A 23,075-nucleotide genomic window follows, 5' to 3' on the forward strand; every position below is an offset into this window, starting at 1 on the left:
CTTACTGATGCCTAGTATGATTAAATCTCTGTTACTAAGTCTTTTGATGCTGAGCCAACGATAGTCACTTGTGTGTGCGCACGCGCGCATGCAAACACATGTATGCACGTATTCAGGCATGTTTATTATATTCAATTTTCATTATAAAAGGATTAAAGCTTCCTTTAAAATCGTGACCTCTCCAAGGATATTTCAAATAGGATTCAATTTACCAAGAAATTTACCAAAACCAAAAACAAAACCCTCAATTTACTCAGTGCTCTTCAAAAAGGCACAAATTACATAAATGTGAATTTCAACTGAAGTGGGAAAATTTCATTTCTCCTTTAAGAAATAGATTCTCTAAAGAAATAGGTCATTTAGCTTCTTTATGCCCCTATTATGTTATTCTGAGTGTAATAAGTAAAGACTGAATAGAATAGGAAATTCAGGAGGAGATATTTTCTCTCTCATCAGTCATTTTTAGAAGCCATTAATCAGATTGATTCCCAAGGGGACTTCTTTTGGTTAAAGTTGGATATAGATATAGAGATACAGAGATGTCATATATAGATATGATACTCTGGAGGTTTTATTTATACATGAGATGAGTTATGTACCATACTTTCCTTCCCTTTTTCAGAATCTTTTGAAATCTCTATCTCCTTAAACTTTCACACAAAGAAAGACTGTAGTTTCATTTATTTATACAATTTTATCTAGTACCCAATGTTTTTAATAAGTTTATATAATGAGAGTATCTCATCTAGATTTTGGTGTTGGCCTCTTAATGCTAACAATTGTAACCTGCTGTTAAGTTTGTCCATGAAATAGAAATTATGCAAATTCCATAGAAGCAGCTTCTTCTGAAGCCAAATGAGTACCATTCCTCTTAAACGTTGAAAGTGTACCTCCTTAACCTGCTCCTCTGTTTTGTCACGGTTTCTTCCAGGACCAGGGAATTAGCCTCACTCAGTTATCAAGTATTGAATATGTGGAGTCACATCTGCTACAAGGGGTTGGATTCTGCAATTGCTCTTAGTCCCTTGGCTTACTGTCAGGGACAGGGCAGTCACATGGCTGGTATATATGACTCTATAACAGTGCTGAGGCCCCCCTGAAGAAACTAGACCATCCCTCGGGGTATACACTCCTTGCTGGGAGTTGCAGGAGGCCAGCCATGCTTTCACCCCACCCTCTCTCTTTCCAGGACACAGGAGCTAAATGTGTGTTTGATGAGACTTACTATACTAATTTCATACTCTCAAGAAGCTTGCAACTTAGTTGAAGAAGGAAAACCAACCTTCAGAAATAGTTGCCAAATAATAGAATGGCCTGACAGAATTCTGGGGTACAGGACATCAATGACGAAGTAGTGAAGAGTAGGTCCGTGGCAGAGGGTGTGGTCAGAGTAGAGTTAACAAATGAGTCAGCATTCTGAAATGTTTAGTTGCTGTCATGAAGACAGAGGCAAGGGGCACCTAGGTGGCTAAGTCAGTTAAGTGTCCAGCTCTTGATTTCCGCCCGGGGCATGATCTCAGGGTGGTGGGATGGATCCCTGCATCAGGCTTCATACTCAGAGGGGAGTCTGTTTGAGATTCTCTTCCTATGCCCCTCCCCCTGCTTACGTGTACTCTCTCTTTCTCAAATAAATAAATAAGTCTTAAAAAAAAAAAAAAAAGACAGAGGGCACCTGGGTGGCTCAGTTTGTTGAGCAACTGACTTTGGCTCGGGTCATGATCCTGGAATCCCGGGATCAAGTTGCATCGGGCTCCCTGCTCCAGAGGGAGTCTGCTTCTCCCTCTGACTTTCCCCCTCTTGTGCTCTCTCTCTCTCATTCTCTCCCTCTCAAATAAATAAATAAAATCTTAAAAAAAAAAAAAAAAAAAAGACAGAGCCAGTCCCAGTACCAGAACATACTACTGATCCAGTGACAATTTTATTTACGTAAAACAACAAATATGGCATTTGTCATGTAAGATCTTTTTTTAAAGATCTTATTTATTTATTTTATTATTTATTTTAGAGAGAGAGAGAATCCCAAGCAGACTCTGTGCAGAGAGTGGAGCCTGGCAAGGGGCTCAGTCTTAAGACCCTGAGATCACGACCTGAGCTGAAACCAAGAGTCAGTGCCCAAGTGACTAAGCCACCCAGGCAGCCAAGAACGCTTAGTACCTTTTATTATTAAAGCTAATTCCTGAGCTCACCAAACATTCATAGGTGACCAAGAATTTACTCCACTTAAAGGAAAAGGGGACTGCTGGACATTAAGGTTTTATGGAGAAAACAGGCAGACAGGATCCTTAATGGAGGAACTGGACCAGTTTAAGGAACAAGAGGGGTATAGTGGGAGGAGTATGGATCAAAGAGAACTGAATCGACTCTTGCCCTTTCCTTCCTACCCTCTAAAGATACACTCAGACATTCCTGCCAGAGAAGAGGATTGAGAATTAATATTTTAATAATGAAATCACACAACTGGCAAATGGTCAAATTAAGCTATGAAAAGATTGTATATACAGGAAAATTATATTCAGTGACAGAGAAAAGAGGTGATGCATAGACTCTGTGATGCTGAATTGGTGTCTCTAATGTATTTAAATGATCTATAGTAACAGGAGTTTGAGTGCAGATGAATGGCACAGTGTAGAAGCAAAAAGGCCTCAGCTAAAATCCCAGCTTCCTCGCTGTGCGACCAAGCTGTGGGGCCAGCTAAGTCATCTATCCTAGTCTTTTGATTGCTTTATCTGTGAAATTTGGTACTAATAGGATTTACTTCCTAGGGATGTGAAAGTCATATGAGGAGATGTATGGAATCTGCTTAGTGCACTGCTGGGAGAGTGGAAAATGCTCAGTAAAGGTCAGCTTGTTTTCATGTCTACTGGCCCAAGGCTGGTCAAGAGGGAGGACCAAAAAGCCATTTAAAGAAAACCAGTGATGAGGACTGTTCATCAACTATTAACTAAAGACTGTTTCTGTCAGTGGAGAGAGAGTGGTGTCCTAGGGGCTTAAGGGGACAGAAGAGGGGAGATAAGCGAACTAGGCTGGAATTCCGTCATGCCTGTATTCCAGCAGCAAGAGGAGGGGGTGGCTGAGGACCCATGGCCCCCACCACGCTAGCAGAGCCAGCTCCCCTCTGAGTGACTTCCTGGAAATCCACACAACACTAATGCAGTCACCCAGCCACATCTGTTTCCAATAAAGGCTAGTCAATGCCATTCTTTAGGGGGAAAATTTGGGGTTCTGTTGCTAAGGAGGGTAAGAACAGATATCTGGTAGGCAAACAGCAGTCTCTTCCAAGTCTTGAAATGATCATTGCCTGTGCTGGGTATGTGTGAGGAAGTTCAATAAGATTTAGTGTTTACAGTAATCATTTGTCTTCCTTGAATTGCACAGAAATTTTAAATATACATAGAGATGCTTCATAAGGTAAATGTTCTTTGAAATGAAGGTCATCAAAGGTAGTTTTTATTATAGGCTGCCACCAAAAATAAATACATAAATACTTACCTGTACCCCTTCAGAAAAACAAGGTTAATCTGTGTTTTATTACTTATTTTATGACTTGGCTTTCCTCTCTTCTCCTGTCCCCCAACGCTGAAAAATAAAACATTGTAAACCAACATATAAAAAAACCCAGATGCCATACTTTAAACATTGTTTATATATTGAGTGATTTTTTTTTTCATGTTTACAACTCCTGTATTTACTTCAGCTGTCTGGCAACAACAACAACAAAAAGTGACTGCTTCCAATAATCTTTGTGTTCTAATAATATATCTTTTTTTTTTTTGAGGTGGGGGGAGGCACGCATGAAGGGAAGGGACAGAGAGGGATGGAAGAGAGGGAGAGAGAAAACCTTAAGAAGGCTCCATGCCCACTGCAAGCCCAATGGGGGGCTTGATTTCACGACCTTGAGATCATGACCTGAGCTGAAATCAAGAATTGGATGCTTAACCAACTGAGCCACCCAGGTGCCCCCCCATAATATATCTTTTAAAAAATTCTAAATTCTTATCTCCTTAAATAAAGTATAAGTTCCTTGTAAAGAATGTCTTATATTTCTGTAACATCTATATTTCTCTTTTACCCCAAAGTGCCAACAGAGTATTAGGCATTAAAAACACTTAAATATGGGCATCTGGGTGGCTCAGTTGGTTGAGTGTCTGCCTTAAGCTCATGTCATGATTCTAGGGTCCTGTTGTTGAGCCCTGCATCAATCTCCCTGCTCAGTGGGGAGTCTGCTTCTTCCTCTCCTGTTCCCCCTGCTTGTATTCCCTCTCTCTCTCTGTCAAATAAATAAATAAAAATTTTTAAAAATACTTCAATAGATATATGAAATATACTTTTGTTTCCAGATGCTTTTTTAAACAGAATTTTTATTCATTTTTTTAAATTAAGATATGCTTTACATAAAGGGATATTCACCCTTTTTAGTGTATAGTTCTGTGAGTTTTGACAAACCTGTGGTCATATAACCACCACCACCACTATAGTCAAGACATACAAGAGTTCTGTCACCTCCCAAAGTTCTGTCTTTGCCCCCCTTAGGCAACTGTTTCCCTTGTATTTGGCAACTGCAAATATAGCTACTATAAACTTTGTGTTACAGTTTTCGTGTGAACAGAGTCCTTATTTCACTTCGGTAAATATGTAGGCATAGTATCGCTGGGTCACCAGATCTCACTCAAAGCCCCAAAGCAAGAGTTAGCTTAGATATCAAGTTTTTATTAAGCCTTTTGACAGTCATCCCCAAAGATCTGCATAATAACTTACTAAAAAGAGAAATTGGCACCAATACTATAAGAGACAGCCCAAGGGACATTAACAAAGTAGGCTAGAAGTAAAGGGACAAAATGTATCAAGATCCATTTCTCATTGTGCCCAATACAACAGAAATAAGAGGAAACATAGATGTTGAAAAGTGATAAGGAAATACATGGTTTTAAGATTAATGTTTTACCATTGTTGCTGTAATTTAAACTTCTTTCTATTACTCCTCCTTCAAGTCACATTTCTGAATTTTAAAAGGATTGCTGAAGAGAATGGGGATGGCTCTGTGAGGTCCTAAAGCTTCTGAGGTCTGCTTATATGGAAGCTTCTCAAGAACTCCCTGTAATAGATGCCACGCTAATCCTTAGAGATCTGCTGGTATTTTTCTGGGTGAAAGGAGACTTATTACTCCACAGAATCAGAACTAAAAGGAAAACCAAATATAATCTCATCCCACCCTCACCAGTCACAGATTTGAAGAAAACCAAAGCCAGAGAAATGACTTGCTCAAGGGCACAAGCAACTCTGAGATAAGATCCAGGGCTGGACAGAACAAGTAGAAGGCAAATAGAGGGGTGGACAGTGTGGAACTTCTAATATAATTCTGTTATATAAATCTCCAGTTTTCAATGGCTCTAGCACGTAGGCTAACATCACGAGCACAATGTTTGCTTTACTCAGGGACAGAAATAGAGAAGAACAAAAGGGGTACCTGTATGGCCTTTTGTTTATTTAAAGTAAATATTTTATTGTAGTGCCTCGGCAATTCTTCCTTCTAATTATAGAGTGCATTGACTGGAACTAGAAGTAGAGGCAAATTGATTGACTGCAGGATTTGTGTTGTTAGAGAACTCTACCAATTATGAATAATCTTGAATGACAGATACAGAAAGTTGGGGGGGTACTGCTGGATTTCTTTTACTTTTGAAGGTGTATTGATTTGTGTAAAAAAAAAAAAAAAACTGGAATTCGTTCTCGTTTTAGCAACCTACCAGTGAAATCCCTAAGTGAACTGAATGTGAGCACCTTGCTGATTAAAAGAGATGAAAGAGATGAGAAAAAGGGGGCACCTGGGTGGCTCAGTGGGTTAAAGCCTCTGCCTTTGGCTCAGGTCATGATCCTAGGGTCCTGGGATCGAGCCCCACATCAGGCTCTCTGCTCCGCGGGGAGCCTGCTTCCTCCTCTCTCTTTCTCTGCCTGCCTCTCTGCCTACTTGTGATCTCTGTCTGTCAAATAAATCAATAAAATCTTTTTAAAAAAAAAAAAGATGAGAAAAAGACCCACTTGAATGAGCATGCCACAGGGCTATAGGTGGAACTATAAAAGCACTAATCCCACTCAGGACGGCTCCCCCTTCATGACCTAATCACCTCCTAAAGGCTTCACATTGAGGACTGGGCTTCAACATACCGATTTGCAGGGGACACAAACATCAGCCTATAGTACTTTCTGGTCAGGCATCTATCTACTCATCCCATCATCTGTGTTCCCAAAGACAACTTAAGAGAAGGAGAAAATAAAGTTGAAAACTTCATACCCCACTCTGAATTAATTTCTATAGCTATTTTATTTGTTTATGAAAGAAGCTGGTGGCAATGTAATAACTTGGCCTATAGCTAATATTTATGTTTTAAAGCTTAAAAATTAAATTACAAATATGCATCACACATTATGGAGTACTGATATTGACATGGGCATGACTGATCAATGGTAGCAAGGCTGGTGTTATGTATTTTTTAAATATAACTAATTTTGGTTTTGCTTCCAAGTCTATTAGAACTATGTCTTTGACTCCCAAATGTTCATATCTGAAAGTCATGACACAAGATAAGAACAGGCTTTCTAGCTTTAAAATGGGTGGTGACAGTAAAGAACAAAGTGGTAGTGCATACACAGATTAAGAATGTATAAGATGTAAATATCATTTGTATTTCCCAGTCCCTGGACATGTATTCTATTATTCAGAGTACAATGCACGATGAAGATGCTTCTCCCAATCAAGACTAAATCTAAAATTAACTATCTAAACATTCTCTTAGGCACAATATACAATTTTTAACCTAATTAACTCACTAATGTATCAATGAAAGCAATATATACATGTGTGGAAATACACTGGGAGATAAAATATTATTATAAAATGGGAAAATTGCCATTGTACACACAGAAAATAATCCAGTTTTTTTAAACTGGCTTGTCAGAAATAACTGCCCAATAGTCAACTTTATTGTTTAAGATTACTAATAGTTAATGAGTTTTAAGATATGTAAATTAATATTAATATCTGTTTAAAGTTTGGGAAGACATTCTTCAAACAAGTAATGTATAGGTTACCTTTAAATTTTTCATCATTTAAAAATAATATAATGCAAATATGAATATAGCTTTGCAAAAAGGAGATGAACACATACTCTGAAGCTCGTTCTAACTTAGTATTCAAGAGTCAGAGAAATCAAATGATCCTTGTAGATATGCTGTGTTCTAAAGCTTCTTTATACTGACTAAAAGATGTATATTAAAAATGGTAGGGTTGGGTGCCTGGGTGGCTCAGTGGGTTAAAACCTCTGCCTTCAGCTCAGGTCATGATCCCAAGGTCCTGGGCTCGAGCCCCGCATTGGGCTTTCTGCTCAGCAAGGAGCCTGCTTCCTGCTCTCTCTCTCTCTGCCTGCTTCTCTGCCTACTTGTGATCTCTGTCTGTCAAATAAATAAATAAAATCTTTTAAAAAATGGTAGGGTTATTAAAACTTCAAGAGAGGGACGCCTGGGTGGCTAAGTCGGTTAAGCATCTGCCTTCAGCTCATGTCATGATCCTGGGGTCCTGGAATGGAGCCCCATGCCTGGCTCCCTACTCAGCGGGGAGCCTGCTTCTCCCTCTCCCTCTGGCCCCACCCCCACTAGTTCAGCCCCTCTTGCTCGCTCTCCCTCACTCTCTCAAATAAATAAATGAATCATCTTTAAAAAAAAAAAACACCTGAGAAGTTGAGGGAAATTGGAAGGGGAGGTGAACCATGAGAGACTATGGACTCTGAAAAACAACCTGAGGGTTTTGAAGGGGCGGGGGGTGGGAGGTTGGGGGAACCAGGTGGTATTATGGAGGGCATGTATTGCATGGAACACTGGGTGTGATGCAAAAACAATGAATACTGTTACACTGAAAAGAAATTAAAAAAATATATATATATATATATAAACACTTTAGGAGAAATAAATTTTCAACTTCTGAAAGAATGTTTCAACGAGTTTGGTCCTGTTAAAAAAGAGCCATTTGATGTTCATAACCACAATCAAACAAGTACAGAAATAACACCTGTGAGAATTTCCATCATCACGACTGATCCACCAGTCTGTCAGACTCTATGAAGTGGTAAAACCAGCCAAATAACCAGTTATTTCTCTAATGAAAAATGATGTTTGATCATCTTACTAAATTTCAAAGACATGTGAAAATTTCCATTTAAACACACAGGCTACCTTAGATAGAGAAGGTAATGAAAACCTTCCATAAAATTTTAATCAATTTCTCAAGAAAGCCCCCAAGTCAAAAGACCTCTCCATACATATGATTCTAAGTACCTCATTAGCAAATTGGTCTACTTTAGAATTAAAACTGCATTCCATTCTATAAGCATTTATTAATCACTGCATGACTATTATTATCTAAAGGGCAATGTCTATGTGCTACTTTGCACAGGATCTCATTTAACCTCAAGAACAATCCAACAGGATACAGATGATATGGATACTTAGCCCTCCTTAGACACAAGCACACTGAGACTCCAGAAGGTTAAGGAACTGGCCTAAGGTCACTTAGCCTGTACATCGCAGAGCCAGGATTCAGAGTTAGGTCTATACGACTTTAAAGTCTTTTCACAATTCAATCTTCTTCTGATACCTTTTTAAAAATAGAAATACTGGGGCGCCTGGGTGGCTCAGTGGGTTAAAGCCGCTGCCTTTGGCTCAGGTCATGATCCCAGGGTCCTGGGATCGAGCCCCGCATCGGGCTCTCTGCTCAGCGGGGAGCCTGCTTCCCTTCCTCTCTCTCTCTGCCTGCCTCTCTGCCTACTTGTGATTTCTGTCTGTCAAATAAATAAATAAAATCTTTTAAAATAAATAAATAAATAAATAAATAAAATAAAAATAAAAATAGAAATACTCTTGAAATTCTCATAAATACCTGACATTGAGGTACAAAGTTTTATTTTCTTTCTTTCATCTCTGATATTGATAAGGACCAGACCAAGGGAGAGCCAATTTTTTTAAAAGATTTTATGTTTTGGGCAGCTGGGTGGCTCAGTGGGTTAAGCCTCTGCCTTCCGCTCAGGTCATGATCCCAGGTTCCTGGAATCGAACCCCTCATCGGGCTCTCTACTCAGCAGGGAGTCTGCTTCCCTCTCTGCCTGCCTCTCTGCCTACTTGTGATTTCTCTCTCTGTCAAATAAATAAATAAAATCTTTTAAAAAAAGATTCTGTGTTTTTCAAAGACTTTATTTATTTATTTGAGAGAAAAAGAGAGCACAAGGGGAAGAGGGACAGAGGGACAAGGAGACTCCCCAGTGAGTGGGGGGCTGGACTCGGGGATCAATTCCAGGACCCCTAGATCATGACCTGAGCTGAAACCCAGAGTTGAACGCTTGACTGACTGTGCCACCAGGTACCCCGAGAGCCAAATTTTTATATGAAAATTAGGATACTGATGAGAAAATGTGAGTTTTTGGTCAATTTGAGCGCTGTCAGCCTCTGAATGACCTTCTCCAAAGCCCTCTTGCCTAAATCCCCAATCATAACTCCTTGGAGCCCTGCTGGATCTCCTTAGACAATATATGTATTGCTGGGAGACAAGATAAAAGCACACCTGAGGCACTTATTCCTCAAAGGGAGCCTGTCTTCTCCTGTCCCACTTGTGCCCGTACCATTGTTTCCAGACCCATAAGGACAGTCTGATTTCAACTTCACTAGAGGCCAAAGAAAAGTCAAATCAGAGGGAAAACAGGCTTACACAACCAAAATAATGGCAATATTTTATAAACCTACAAACTTGTAAGAGTTTAACAAGTTTCACTTGGCCAGTATAAATTTGGGAAATCTGTGTGGGAATAGACACTAAAGGAAGGGAAGGGAAGAATATGATTTTAACTTGGGCTTTACAGATTAGTTGTCTTAATGGAGCTTCTGGATTCAATATGGAGGCTTAAGCAACTGGGAGTAATTGCAATTTTTTGCTCTATTTCTTCACTGAAATCTGGATTTAGTGGTGACCTACACTATTTGCCAGAAACTTCTTACTCTAATGAAGAGGAAGGAATCCAAAGACTTTGATACGTGTGGTGGGTTTTAGCTTGTGCAAACTGTTCACCTATCCCCCACATCCCCTGAGAGGGCCAACAGACTCTTCCTCTATCACAACTCACCACAGTGTGGGGAGGGGTACAGTTCAGCACCTGAGCTGGAGCGCTCGGTGTGGCTGGGCTCTGTTCTGAGCTGTGTGGTCTCTGGATCTTTTAGAGATTCAGGGAACATCCTGATACCTGTTACTTTTCTATTTATACTACCTAGAGTAGGTTCTGTTTGCTGCTAAGAACTCTGAGACCTTAGTCCAGAGCATTTTGTCCTGCGCTAGGGTGATGAAGACAAGAGCCCCTAAGGATGGCGGGAGCCAAAGACTTCCAGAGGGGGCAGCCCTCCTTAAAGAGTGCAGAAAGAAATCTTTTCAGGAAAGCAGAGGAGCCACTAAGTGCAGTCATCTCATCTTCTCTAATGCCAACCTTAGACATTGCAAATTGATTATACTAGAGAAAACAGAAGGTTCTCTACAATGGATGCTCTTAGTTAATTCTTTTAGTGTAGCTGGCTGGACAGCCACTCACCCCTAATCAAAGCCAGCAGTCCCTGTGTCTGCCTCACAGGCCCAACCAGCTCATCTCTCCTGGTCACAACCACCCTGGCCTCTTCCTGGAAGCAACTGGCTTTTGTGGGCTGATTGTTTTTAAGACCAAGTTCCTCGAATATTTGTTATTGTTCTTTGTCACCTTCTTTAATAAGTCAGAGGATTTTATTAACCAGGAGTTTTGCTCTGCTTCTCCTCAGAGAAAAGCAGGTAAAGAAGAAACCAGACTATACTTCCCAGAGGGCAACCCCTAGGAAGGTTCATGAGTCAGGAGAGAGTTGCAGGGAAGGGTAGAAACAAAGGAGGAAAAAGAAGATGGAATGAAGAAATGGGGCGAGAAAGAGAGAGAGAGGATATGATAGGAAGCAACATGAATGGGCCGTGGAAGAACTTTGGAAAGACAGGTGAAGTAGGATATTCAGCTGAATGGTATACTGTGTAAAGCTCTATACAGCCTTTTTAAGGAAAGCTATAACTAGGATTCACATTATTTTTCAAGGCTTCTAGAGTTGCATTTGGTTTTGAAAGGATGGTGGTAGAGAGGAGGCTTAGAAAGACCAGGGAGCAGAGGCAGGTTTCAAGTCCAACAGTTACTCTGTTTACACCTCCAATAGCTTATTTTTTACAGACGACACAATTATGCAATAATCCTACACAATAATTCGGTGATCTTAATCATAATACAAAGTACACAAATTGAGGTAAAATCATAGAACCCCCCCAAAACTTACAATATTTCATCCTTAATGATCTTAGTTTTAAAAATGGAATTAAGATTACATATTATAGGGATGCCTGGGTGGCTCAGTTGGTTAAGAATCTGCCTTTGGCTCAGATCATGATCTCAGGGTCCTGGGATTAAGTCCCACATCAGGCTCCCTGCTGAGCAGGCAGCCTGCTTCTCCCTCTCCTTGCCACTTCCCCTGCTCGTACTCTCTCTCTCTCTCTCTCTCTCTGATAAACAAGTAAATAAATAAAATCTTTAAAATAATAACATATTATATAGCATTTATGTCTTACTTTGTACAAAGCGAGGCACTTAAAAAATTGAACTTGTCTTTGCAAACAAACCAAAATAACTTCACCTAGCCCGAGGTCTATGTGTCACTGCAGGTGCAGTGTTCCCTCAAAGGTCTATTCTCATCCATGTTAAGTCTCATCTGGAACAAGCAAGGCAATGTGGTAAGGAGTGTCCAGGCCACGTAGGCTCTGTCCCTCACCCCCCACTTCTGTTGCAGAAAGATTCTGGCACCTTTGACTGAAGGGAGGTAATAGAATCTTGTCTATGGTATGCTAAACTGTCCTGTTGTCTTTTGTTTGACTCAACAAATACTACAGCAAAGCTAAAATCACAAAAAGGTTCAGGATTTTAATTCACTATGGTCCAGCAAGAGAGTCCTCAAAGCAATGATGAGCTGTAAATTCACAAATTCAGGAAACTGACACAGTAGTCTACATGTGTCCAAGAATCAACAGAGCAAGAAACAAATGACAAATATAGCAAAGGGGAAAAATTGGACAGTTGAGAAATAACCCAAATATAGACAAAGAAACATCTATGTCTAAACTAACAGTTCATAAATTTTTATCTGTAAGACAAAGATAAAGAAGGATTGTTTAAAATATTATGTTGGGTGGGGGAGTTAAAAAGCACCTATTCACCAATATAAACTGCAGAGGAATCACAAAAGCTTAAACAAACACAGTAATCGAAACTACTGGCAAAAAATGTAAATTATCAGATCTGTTAAAGATAATAACTTTCTTAGATTTGAAGAAACAGACACAAAGAACACGACCACATTTTCAAAAATAAACATATTTAAACATTTACACAGTAAAATAAGAACAAAACCAAAATTAAAGGACAAAGACTGCTGGAAATACTTGCATAGAATGTAATCAATGTCAAAATCTGTACATACAGAGGAGAAGTTTAGTTTTAATTTTGGAATCCTATGGCCTGAATTCAAATCTCTGATTATTATTTATTGAGCTGGGTAACTTTGAGCAAGTAACTTCTCCTCTTTCAGCATCTTTCTTCATCTATAAAATGAGGACCCAAGAATTCCTAGCTCATGGAGCTCTGGGGAACATTAGCACAATGACTGGAACATGACAAAGAACTCAAAAAATGATAGCTCTGAAGGTAAGAGGGCTGCTGGGTAAACAATATACCCAAGAAGAGGTCAACAGAAAACTGAACATGTGTTTATTCCGAATCAGCAAAATTAGAGTATTTTTATTTTTTGTTTTTCAAATTTTTATCTAAATCCTAGTTAGCTAACCTATGTGTAAATTGGTTTCAAGAGCAGAATTTAGTGAGTCATCACTTACATATAACACCCAGTGTTCATTCCAACATGTGCCCTCCTTAATGCCCATCACCCATCTAGCCCATCTTCTACCCAAGTCCCTCCATCAACCCTGTCTGTTCTCTGACACTGAGTGTCTTATGGTTTGCTTCCCTCTTTTTTTCCCTCTGCCTCTAAGTTCATCTGTTTCTTAAATACCACATATGAGTGAAATCACACAGTATTCACAGTATTTATCTTTCTCTGCCTTATTTTGCTTAGCATAATACACTCTAGCTCCATCCATATTGTTGCACATAGCAAGAGTTCATTCTTTTTGATGGTTGAGAATATTACTAGAATAGCAAGAATGAACACTTGTTATGTGCAACTATATATATATATATACACACACACACATATATATATACATACCACATCTTTATCCATTCATCAGTCGATGGACACTTGGGCTCTTTCCATAATTTAGCCATTGTTGATAATGCTGCTATAAACACCAGGGTGCATGTGTCCCTTTAAATCAGTATTTTTGAATCCTTTGGGTAAATACCTAGTGGTGCAATTGCTGGGTCATAGGGTAGTTTCTATTTTTAACTTTTGAGGAATCTCCTTACTGTTCTCCAGAGTGGCTGCACCAGTTTACATTCCCACCAACAGTGCAAAAGGATTCCCCTTTCTCCACATCCTTGCCAACATCTGTTGTTTCCTGTCTTGATAATTTTAGCCATCCTGACAGGTGTGAGGTGGTATCCCATCGTGGTTTGATTTGTATTTCCCTGATGATGAGTGATGTTGAGCATCTTTTTATGTGTCTGTTGGCCATCTGGATGTCTTCTAGAGTATTTTTAAAAGCCTTGTTACACTCCTAAACTGCAAAAAATATAACACCCAATGTTGGCAAAGCAGTGTTACACATATTCACTGTTGGTGGTAGAGCAAAACATCACAACACTTTTAGAAACATGGTAATATGCAGCAAAAGCTTTATTAGGATTTATGCTTGTTCAGATGGTAATTTTACTCATAAGTATTTATCCTAATTTAACATAAAAGAGAAGGCACAATAGAGTTAATTGCTTGCTAACTGATTTAAAAGCTTCTAACTACATAAAGATCAAATATTAAGGAAACAGCTTAATAAATTAAGGAATGTGAACATGTTAAAACTAGAATGCAAATATTTAAAATAATGATTATGTTGCAGTGAGGCACCTGCGTGACTCAGTGGGTTAATGTCTCTGCTTTCGGCTCAGGTCGTGATCCCAGGGCATCGGGCTTTCTGCTCAGCAGGGAGCCTGCTTCCCCCTCTCTCTCTCTGTCTGCCTCTCTGCCTACTTGTGATCTTTGTCTGTCAAATAAATACATAAAATCTTTTTAAAAAAATAATTATGTTGCAATGTGAATGTAATTATATTGATATCAAATAAAATAACAGAATACAAAATAGCATCACGGTCTCATTACAACTATATTATGATATATACCAATAGAGATAGAGATTTTGCATTATGCAAAAATGAAAAAGTCCATTTTTTAGGGTGGTTAAAAAAAAATAAATGATTTGAATCTCATATTTAAAAGCCTTGTCTACCCAAATCTTTTTTTTTTTTTAATCAAGCCTCAAAAGTTTTCAATATGTATAACTCTGTCATGTTGGGTCAAGCTAGCCTCAATTCATTATAAACTGCAACTAACTCTACGGACATTTTTCTGTGCAACACCAGATAGCCACATTCAACTACATATAAAAAAATTAGATGGAGAAGAGGTGTTAGAAAAGGTCCAAAACTCAAATGTAATTTTATTCCAGATCTGAAAAAGGATTTTACAAACTGGGCACAAACTCACCATATGGTAATACAGAAAACCATTTGTGATGTTCTGAGGATTATTAAAAATATTAACTAGTTAAAGAGAAAATTTTAAAGTATAAATTGAAAATAGAGACTTAGGCTAGTTTTTGCTTGCAATATATGACAGTGTTTCATTAAACACTTAAATTACACCCATAAAATAAAAAAGAAATATGTGCATATATATCAGTTGCTATAGCTTATGAATTATTTCTTGTTTCATGAGACAAGATATGAGGTCAGTAGGTGACATTTCTCAGGCATCATAAAAAAGAATTCTCCAAAAATGAAACAAGATGGGATCAGGACAGAGACAAACCATAAGAGACTCTTAATCTCAAGAAACAAACTGAGGGTTGCTGGGGGGTTGGAGGGGAGGGAGGGAAGGAGAGGGTGGTTGGGTTATGGACATTGGGGAGGGTATGTGTTATGGTGAGTGCTGTGAAATGTGTAAGCCTGATGATTCACAGATCTGAACCCCTGGGACAAATAATACATTATATATTAATTTTTTAAAAATCTGGAACAGCACAAAAAAAAAAAAAAAAAGCATTTTCCAGGTAGCATGTAGGATATGATGTAGGATATGATAAAATAACTTTTATCAGTTATTATTTACTGATTGACATAATGTATGTCTACCATACATACATATACTAATTTCTCCATTGTGTAGAACAATATACAGGGACAAAGCTAATAGTTACTGACAGCAATAAAAATTTCTATAATTTACAGGGCTTTCACTATGCACTGGGAAGGATGCTAAGCCCTTTACACGGATTATTTCACTTAATCTACCCAACAGCCCTAAGGCAGGTGCTACTCTCATCTTTTTTACAAATGAGAGACCTGGGGCTTAATGCGGGTTACACAATAGACAGATGGTGGTGAAGGCCTGAAACATAACATTGTCTGACCCAAAGATAGTAACCTTTATACTCATATTCCGTAAATATACTGCTTGGGTAAAAATGTAACTTGGAACAAACATGGGTTTTTGCAATAAGTGTTGTTTATTGTTGTCTTTTTTTACTGGTTCTCAATGAACTTAAAAGTTCAATTAATCAGAATGCCCTAATATCCCCTGCAAACAGTATCAATAGTGGAGCTTAGGGTTTTTAATCAAGTAAGGAGTTTACCAAATAAAGATGGAGTGGAGGGATGAGCAATGAATGAAGGCAGGAATGCTGAAGCATCTTGGAGAACAAGACAGAAAGAGAGAACTTCGTTTAAAAAAAAAAGAAGAAAGAAAGAAAATTCAAGTTGATCCAGTAGAGTTATTTATAACCCCTTGAGCTTTGATTAGACACATTCATTATTCTTGTTACAAACAGAGTTGAGAGGCCAGAAGAGTATCCAGAAGACCAAAGTGATTAACAGATGATCATTACATGTATTTTAGGTGGGCTGCAGAAGTAGGAAGAACTGGGTCTTTGAAATTAAAAGCGAGACCTTGAATTTGACCAAGAAAAAGGAAATAACCCCAGTATAGAAAAATCGTGTCTTTTTCTATTTCAGAAATTCTATTTCTATTCAGAAATCTCCTGATATTTCAAAGTACTATGTCAATTACTCTAAAATCTAATTCTTAACATGATTCCCAATATTTAAATTTAATTTGAAAAACACCAAATAATATTTCATAAGAAATCAAATGACACTTGGTAAATGTTTTTAAAGGTTTTGTTTACTGGGGCACCTGGTGACTCAGTCGGTTCAACTCTTGATTTCAGCTCAAGTCATGATCTCAGGGTCATGACATTAGCTCTACACTGGGGTGGAGCCTGCTTAAGGTTCTCAAGATTCTCTCTCTCCCTTTCCCTCCTTCCTTCCCCTCCTATCCCCGTGCCTGCATGCATGCTCTCTCTCTCTTTAGGAAAAAAAAAAGGTTTTGTTTACTAATAGGGGGATACCAAAGGAAACTAATCACCAAATAAAATTAGCAAAAAAGGAAAATTTAATATTTGAGGTAAAATTTAGCAGAAGTACAGAAAGATACTTATTAGGTGGTACAGAAATTTAGAATATAACTAAATAGTCTATATAAAGGGCAGATTTATTTTTATGTTATGTTATTTTATGCCTAATTTCTATACAACATAGAATGAAATCTGTTGGCATAAAAGATATAAACTTTTTGGCTACATGTACTATTATTAGAAGTGGCAAAGATAACTCAGATTAACCAATTTTTTAAATTTTAAAATGTTTTTGTATATTTACACATGAATTTCACTATAACATTTGTGTGCTTTTTCATATTGGATATAAGCTTTAAAACATACTTAGAACTCTCTAACCTCAATAATCTGTCACTAGATAAAACTGCCTATATACAATTATATTTCAAAATGTTCACCAGTAGAGGAAAACTACCATAATTTGGGCAAGAGTTTCAGACATTTAGATGAAGCATGGTGGTAATATTTTAATTTCTATGTGAGCCAATTATGAGAACGAAAATGTTTGCCATTCCATAGCCACAAGCCACATCTTCTTATTAAGAAACTCCCCAGGGGCGCCTGGGTGGCTCAGTGGGTTAAGCCGCTGCCTTCGGCTCAGGTCATGATCTCAGAGTCCTGGGATCAAGCCCCGCATTGGGCTCTCTGCTCAGCAGGGAGCCTGCTTCCTCCTCTCTCTCTGCCTGCCTCTCTGCCTACTTGTGATCTCTCTGTCAAATAAATAAATAAAATCTTAAAAAAAAAAAAAAAAAAGAACCCCCCCCAGCCCTGCCACTCACTAGCGCTGTGTCCTTGGGTAAGAGACTTTCCCCTTTCTGTGGCACGTGTGCAAAGTAAGGATAGTAACAGGTAGATATAGTAAGCTTTGGGATTTCATTCGGTGTTTAAACGCTCAGAAAAGTGCAGGCACATAGTAAGAACTCAATAAAGGTGAATTGTTGCTTTTATTATTTGGTAGTATATCTTCATGTACAGAAAGCTGTACACTAGTATTACTTTTATTTATTTTCTTAAAGATTCATTTATTTCTTTTTAGAGAGAGCACGAGCGTGAGCGGGGGAGGGGCAAAGGGAGAGAATCCCAAACAGATTCTCAGCCCAGTGCAGTGCCAATCCCAGGACCCTGAGACCACGATCTTTTAAAATTTTACATATAGGGGCACTTAGGTGGCTCTGTCGGTTAAACATCCAACTCTTGAGCTCAGCTCAGGTCTTGATCTCAGGGTCCTGAGTTCAAGCCCCACATTGGGCTCCACCCTGGGCATGGAGCTTACTTTAAAAAGTAAAAAATAAAGTAAAACTTTTGTTTAGATTTTTATTTATTTATTTGAGAGACAGAGAATGATAGGGAGGGAGCATGAGCAGGGGGAGGGTCAGAGGGAGAGGCAGACTCCCCATTGAACAGGGAGCCCAATGTGGGACCCAATGATGGGACTCTAGGATCAAGACCTGAGCTGAAGGCAGTCACTTAACCAACGGAACCACCCAGGTGCCTTAAAATAAAATTTTACATATAAATCCATAATACCAAAGATGATCATTCTTTTCCTACTGCCTGAAGAAAAATTATAAACAAATATAGGATTTGAACCTTTATAATTAACTGGCATGCCAAATGCTTAACGGCAAGAATGAACCATCTATCACACTCCTGCAACAATTCCAGCATTCATAGAATTTAACTTACTATTTATGTGATACACAAGCAAACAGGCAGTTTATCCTTAAGCACAATCCTTTAACCATGTTTCTATGAAAATACATTGTTCAGGTCATCATTGCATATTTATAGTTAGGGTACAATTATTCCACTGGTAAACTGAGTACAGTTTGAGGTATTTCCTCAAGAATTGTGATTATTATTCCTTAGCTTGGAGAATGACATAACCACTGTGTATTTGTTTTTTAACCTTGAAGTCTCCTCTAGATCTCCAATATTATCACTTGCTTAATTGCTGAGGGAAATAAATAGAGAACATAGGAAGAACTAAGAGGTGTTTTGAACCACTCACCCAGTGCAGCCCTCTTTGGAGAGTAAGCACATGCAAAGCAGTTCTTTGCATCAAAAGTCAATGATTTGGGGCGCCTGGTGGCTCAGTGGGTTAAGCCTCTGCCTTCAGCTCAGGTCATGGTCACAGGGTCCTGGGATCGAGCCCCTCATCAGGCTCTCTGCTCAGAGAGGAGCCTGCTTTCCCCTCTCTCTGTCTATCTCTCTGCCTACTTGTGATCTCTCTCTCTGTGTCAAATAAATAAATAAAATCTTTAAAAAAAAAGTCAATGATTTTCCTAGACAGTCAAGCACCCATTTGTGCAAGTCTAAAGCCGCACATATCATTTTTGATGATGCATTTGAAATGCTAATGGATATTAAATTGCTCTCTGGTTTTTTAATTTGTTTAAGATTTTATTTATGTATTTGACAGAGAGAGAGAGCACAAGCAAGGGGCGTGTGAGAGGGAGAAGCTGACTCTGTGCTGAGCAGGGAGCCCCATGCAGGGCTTGCTCCCAGGACCCTGGATCATGACCTGAGCTGAAAGCGGATGCTTAACTGACTGAGCCATCCAGGTTTTTGAATTTTTTAAATCGCTCTAGTTTTTGACAGCCTAGTCTAGTAATTGTTCAGATTTATGTAGCACCGACTGAAATAATTTTTATTCTATACAATTAATTATGTATTTCTAATTACATTCCAATAAATATTACACTATTTGGTTTAAAAGGCACTTAGTTGTGTAATACTTATAATAGTGAAAAACAAACAACTAAACATCTCTGTTAGTTAAATACATACATGTTGGCATCCACATAGACAAGTGTCTCTAAGGATATACTCCGAACTGTGAAGATCAGCGAACTTTGGAAAAACAAGATTAGCAGTTGGGGGAGTACAGGGGAGTCTCATTCCACACTGTACATTTCCATATTTTTTTTGCAGGTTTTACAATCATCTTGTTTAACTTTTTCAACTTTTAAAGATTAAAAAAAATTTTTTTTTAAGATTTTACTTATTTATTTGACAGAGAGAGAGACAGCAAGAGAGGGAACACAAGCAGGGGGTGTACGTGAGGGAGAAACAGGCTGCCCAGTGAGCAGGGAGCTCCATGTGGGGATAGATCTCAGGACCCTGGGATCATGACCTGAACCAATGGCAGATGCTTAATAACTGAGCCACCCACCTACCCTAAAGACTTTTTTTTTTTTTTTAAGGATATTCTAAAAGAAAAAGGCAGTGCCATGTCAGACAGGACTAAGAGAAACATGTCAAAAACTTGGATTCTCTTCTTAAGTTCTACCACTGACAAGCTCATGAGACTGTGACCACAATGGTTTTCCTCTCCTGTTTCTCCTAATGGCTCTTTCATTTAAAACACCTACTCAGATTTTATTAAAACTGTACTTAAAGAAATCAAATTCTGAAGTTCTGTCATTTCTCAAGGAGAAGCATGAAAGTAGTCACCATTTTTACCATCACAATTATGAAGTGTGTAAAGTAGGATCTTTTACATACTTAATACATACAAGTTTTATTCTTTACGATGCACTTCTGTTTACACTGCAGTTCTGTCTCTTCTCACCTCAATCAAAAGAAGTATGTGGGGGGGCACCTGGGTGGCTCAGTGGGTTAAAGCCTCTGCCTTCAGCTCAGGTCATGATCCCAGGGTCCTGGGATCGAGCCCCGCATCGCATCGGGCTCTCTGCTCAGCGGGGAGCCTGCTTCCTGCTCTTTCTCTCTGCCTGCCTCTCCGCCTACTGTGATCTCTGTCTGCCAAATAAATAAATAAAATCTTTAAAAAAAAAGAAAGAAAGAAATATGTGGGACCTGGCTTAGTGCCTGACTTCCACATCTCAAGCAGAGTGAAAAAATGAACTGTGATCATTACCATCTTTTGAAAATGTACCAGGTTTAGGGGTCAGAATTATGATTTAGCTCCCATTTGGGTGGGGGTATAGAACTTTTACAACATCCCAACAGAAAACTCTCCTCTCTCTCTCCTCACTCACATCAGAACTTCTTTAGTTACAAATTGTAGCACTTAATAAACTTTACTGGGATCTAATACAAATCCTTCACACCTGTCATCTTAAATGGATTTAATCTCATTTTCTTTTGAGAATTAACTTTGGATTTGCGCAGTCTGACATAATCCCAAACAAACCAAACAGTTTGAGATTCCCTGGTACATGTAAATAGAAAAGAACTCTTATTCCAATGTGTCTAAATGACCCCAAACAGTTGAGGAGAAAACAGAAAGTCTGGTCAAGTTGAAATTTCCAATCTCCTGAATGTTTAGATGATAAACATCTAGATTACCTTTTCATTTAAATGTTAAAAAATGTTTTTCCTCTGTGCTATAAGCTTAGATTTGAAGACAGAACTACTAGCATTTGTTCACATGTTCATATATTCCAATCATTTTAATAAAATCATTTCAGAAAGTATACTTTGAAGGCAATAGAAATCTGCTGTAAATAAATCACATTATAAAATAATTACTGAAAAAAATGTGAGTACTTTCAAGTGATCTTTCATTAATGTAACATTCCATGCCAATTGTTCAAGCATGGAGAAAGCTCCTTCTGTCACTGGAATCACTGGGCTGAGGGTCATTGTCACTCTCAGGGTGAGGAACGATGCTAGTGCTGGATGGAACTCATGGCCCCATCTCTCGCAAATGGCCAATTACAACATACAGAAGTTAAATCAGGCCCCTTAAGGATGCAACAAAACAATAATTATATTTCAGATTTCCAGACCTTTTTCTGCATGGTCAAGCTCACACTAGAGTCTTGCTTTGCTAAAAATTAAACACTGAGAAAGCGTGCTAAAGCAGACTAAAACTTTTGAGGTATATATGGAATACAGAAAGCAAAGGGCTCAAATTTACATGGAACCTGAAGCAAAACCCTGCACACTAGAAATGGGCAGAGAAGTCCAAACAAACGTAAGAAGCAGGAGTGGTTTTGAAGTCATCAAAATACTCAATTAAATGACTTCCTACAAAACAGCTCCCCCCGCTCCGCCACTTAATAATTACCTGACAGTGAAAAGATGTTCGGCTCCATGCTAGAACCTTAAGATGTGGACCAAATGCATCTTTGGGGCTGGTAAACTCCCATTCTGTTAGTGTTGAGATCCAAGAGAAGCAAGTTAGAGAGTCTGGTAAATGCCAGGTCTCTACAGAGTAGGGATGGAGATGGACAGCAAAACTGTGTCCAGAAGTATGTGTGTCCTTACTTTCACAATTGTGATAGAAGAAAAAGAGACCCCAACAAAACAACTATCACAACAAGAACAAAGTTGATTTGATTAATAAAATCAAAGGAGGTTTTTAAAATAACAACAAAGTAAATAAAACTTTGTCAAGCTTGATTAAGACCATTGAAAGAAAACACAAATAGGCAATATTAGGAATGATAAGGGAGACACAATTATAGATACAAGAAGATTAAGAACCTTATTACTTTTAATATATTTTAAGACCTAAAATGAAAACTTTTCTGGAAAATAAAATTATAGAAACTTACTCAAGAAAAGGAAACTAATTCAATTGCCAAAAATCCTAAAAATTATAAGGAAAATCAAACTTATACCCAACACGAAGATACCAAGTCCACATAGTTTTATAGGCAAGTTTCACCAAGCCTAAGTTAAACAGGGATTCCTATGGTATTTAAACAATTATTTAAACTGCTCCAGAAAATAGAAATAGATGGTTAGCATCCCAAGTCCTCCTATGAGGTTGACATAACCACGACAATGCTAATGATTATCAAAACTGAAGACAGTAGAAAACTAGAGAAAACCGTTCTTCTATGCCAATACTATATAAATTATATAATAGCAAACTCAAGAAGAGCATTTTAAAAGGTTGTATATCATGATCAAGAAGGGTTGTCATGGGCGCCTGGGTGACTCAGTGGGTTAAGCCGCTGCCTTCGGCTCAGGTCATGATCTCAGGGTCCTGGGATCGAGTCCCGCATCGGGCTCTCTGCTCGACAGGGAGTCTGCTTCCCTCTCTCTCTCTCTCTCTCTCTGCCTGCCTGCCTCTCTGTCTACTTGTGATCTCTCTCTGTCAAATAATAATAAATAAAATCTTAAAAAAAAAAAAAAAGAAGGGTTGTCATAAGAATGCAAGGACAGTTCAACATTAGAAGCTCTATTAAAATTTACTACTACAATACGTTAAAAGAGAAAACGCTATCATTTTCATAGCACCTTCTGTCAGAGTGAGCATTGCTTGTAGACTAGATATCCCATGAAGGCAGAGTCCATGACTGTCCTAGTTATCACTGTATTCCCAGAAACC

The 23,075-nt window shown here is 38.5% G+C and overlaps 1 protein-coding gene across 2 annotated transcripts in view; it reads right to left on the reverse strand.

Annotated features, from left to right (window-relative positions):
* Window positions 1–23,075, reverse strand: part of EML6 (EMAP like 6) — a 272,951-nt gene that overhangs the window by 198,173 nt on the left and 51,703 nt on the right. The window lies entirely within an intron of this gene.

This window comes from Lutra lutra, chromosome 9 (genome assembly GCF_902655055.1).
Source record: "Lutra lutra chromosome 9, mLutLut1.2, whole genome shotgun sequence".
Taxonomy (NCBI): Eukaryota; Metazoa; Chordata; class Mammalia; order Carnivora; family Mustelidae; genus Lutra; species Lutra lutra.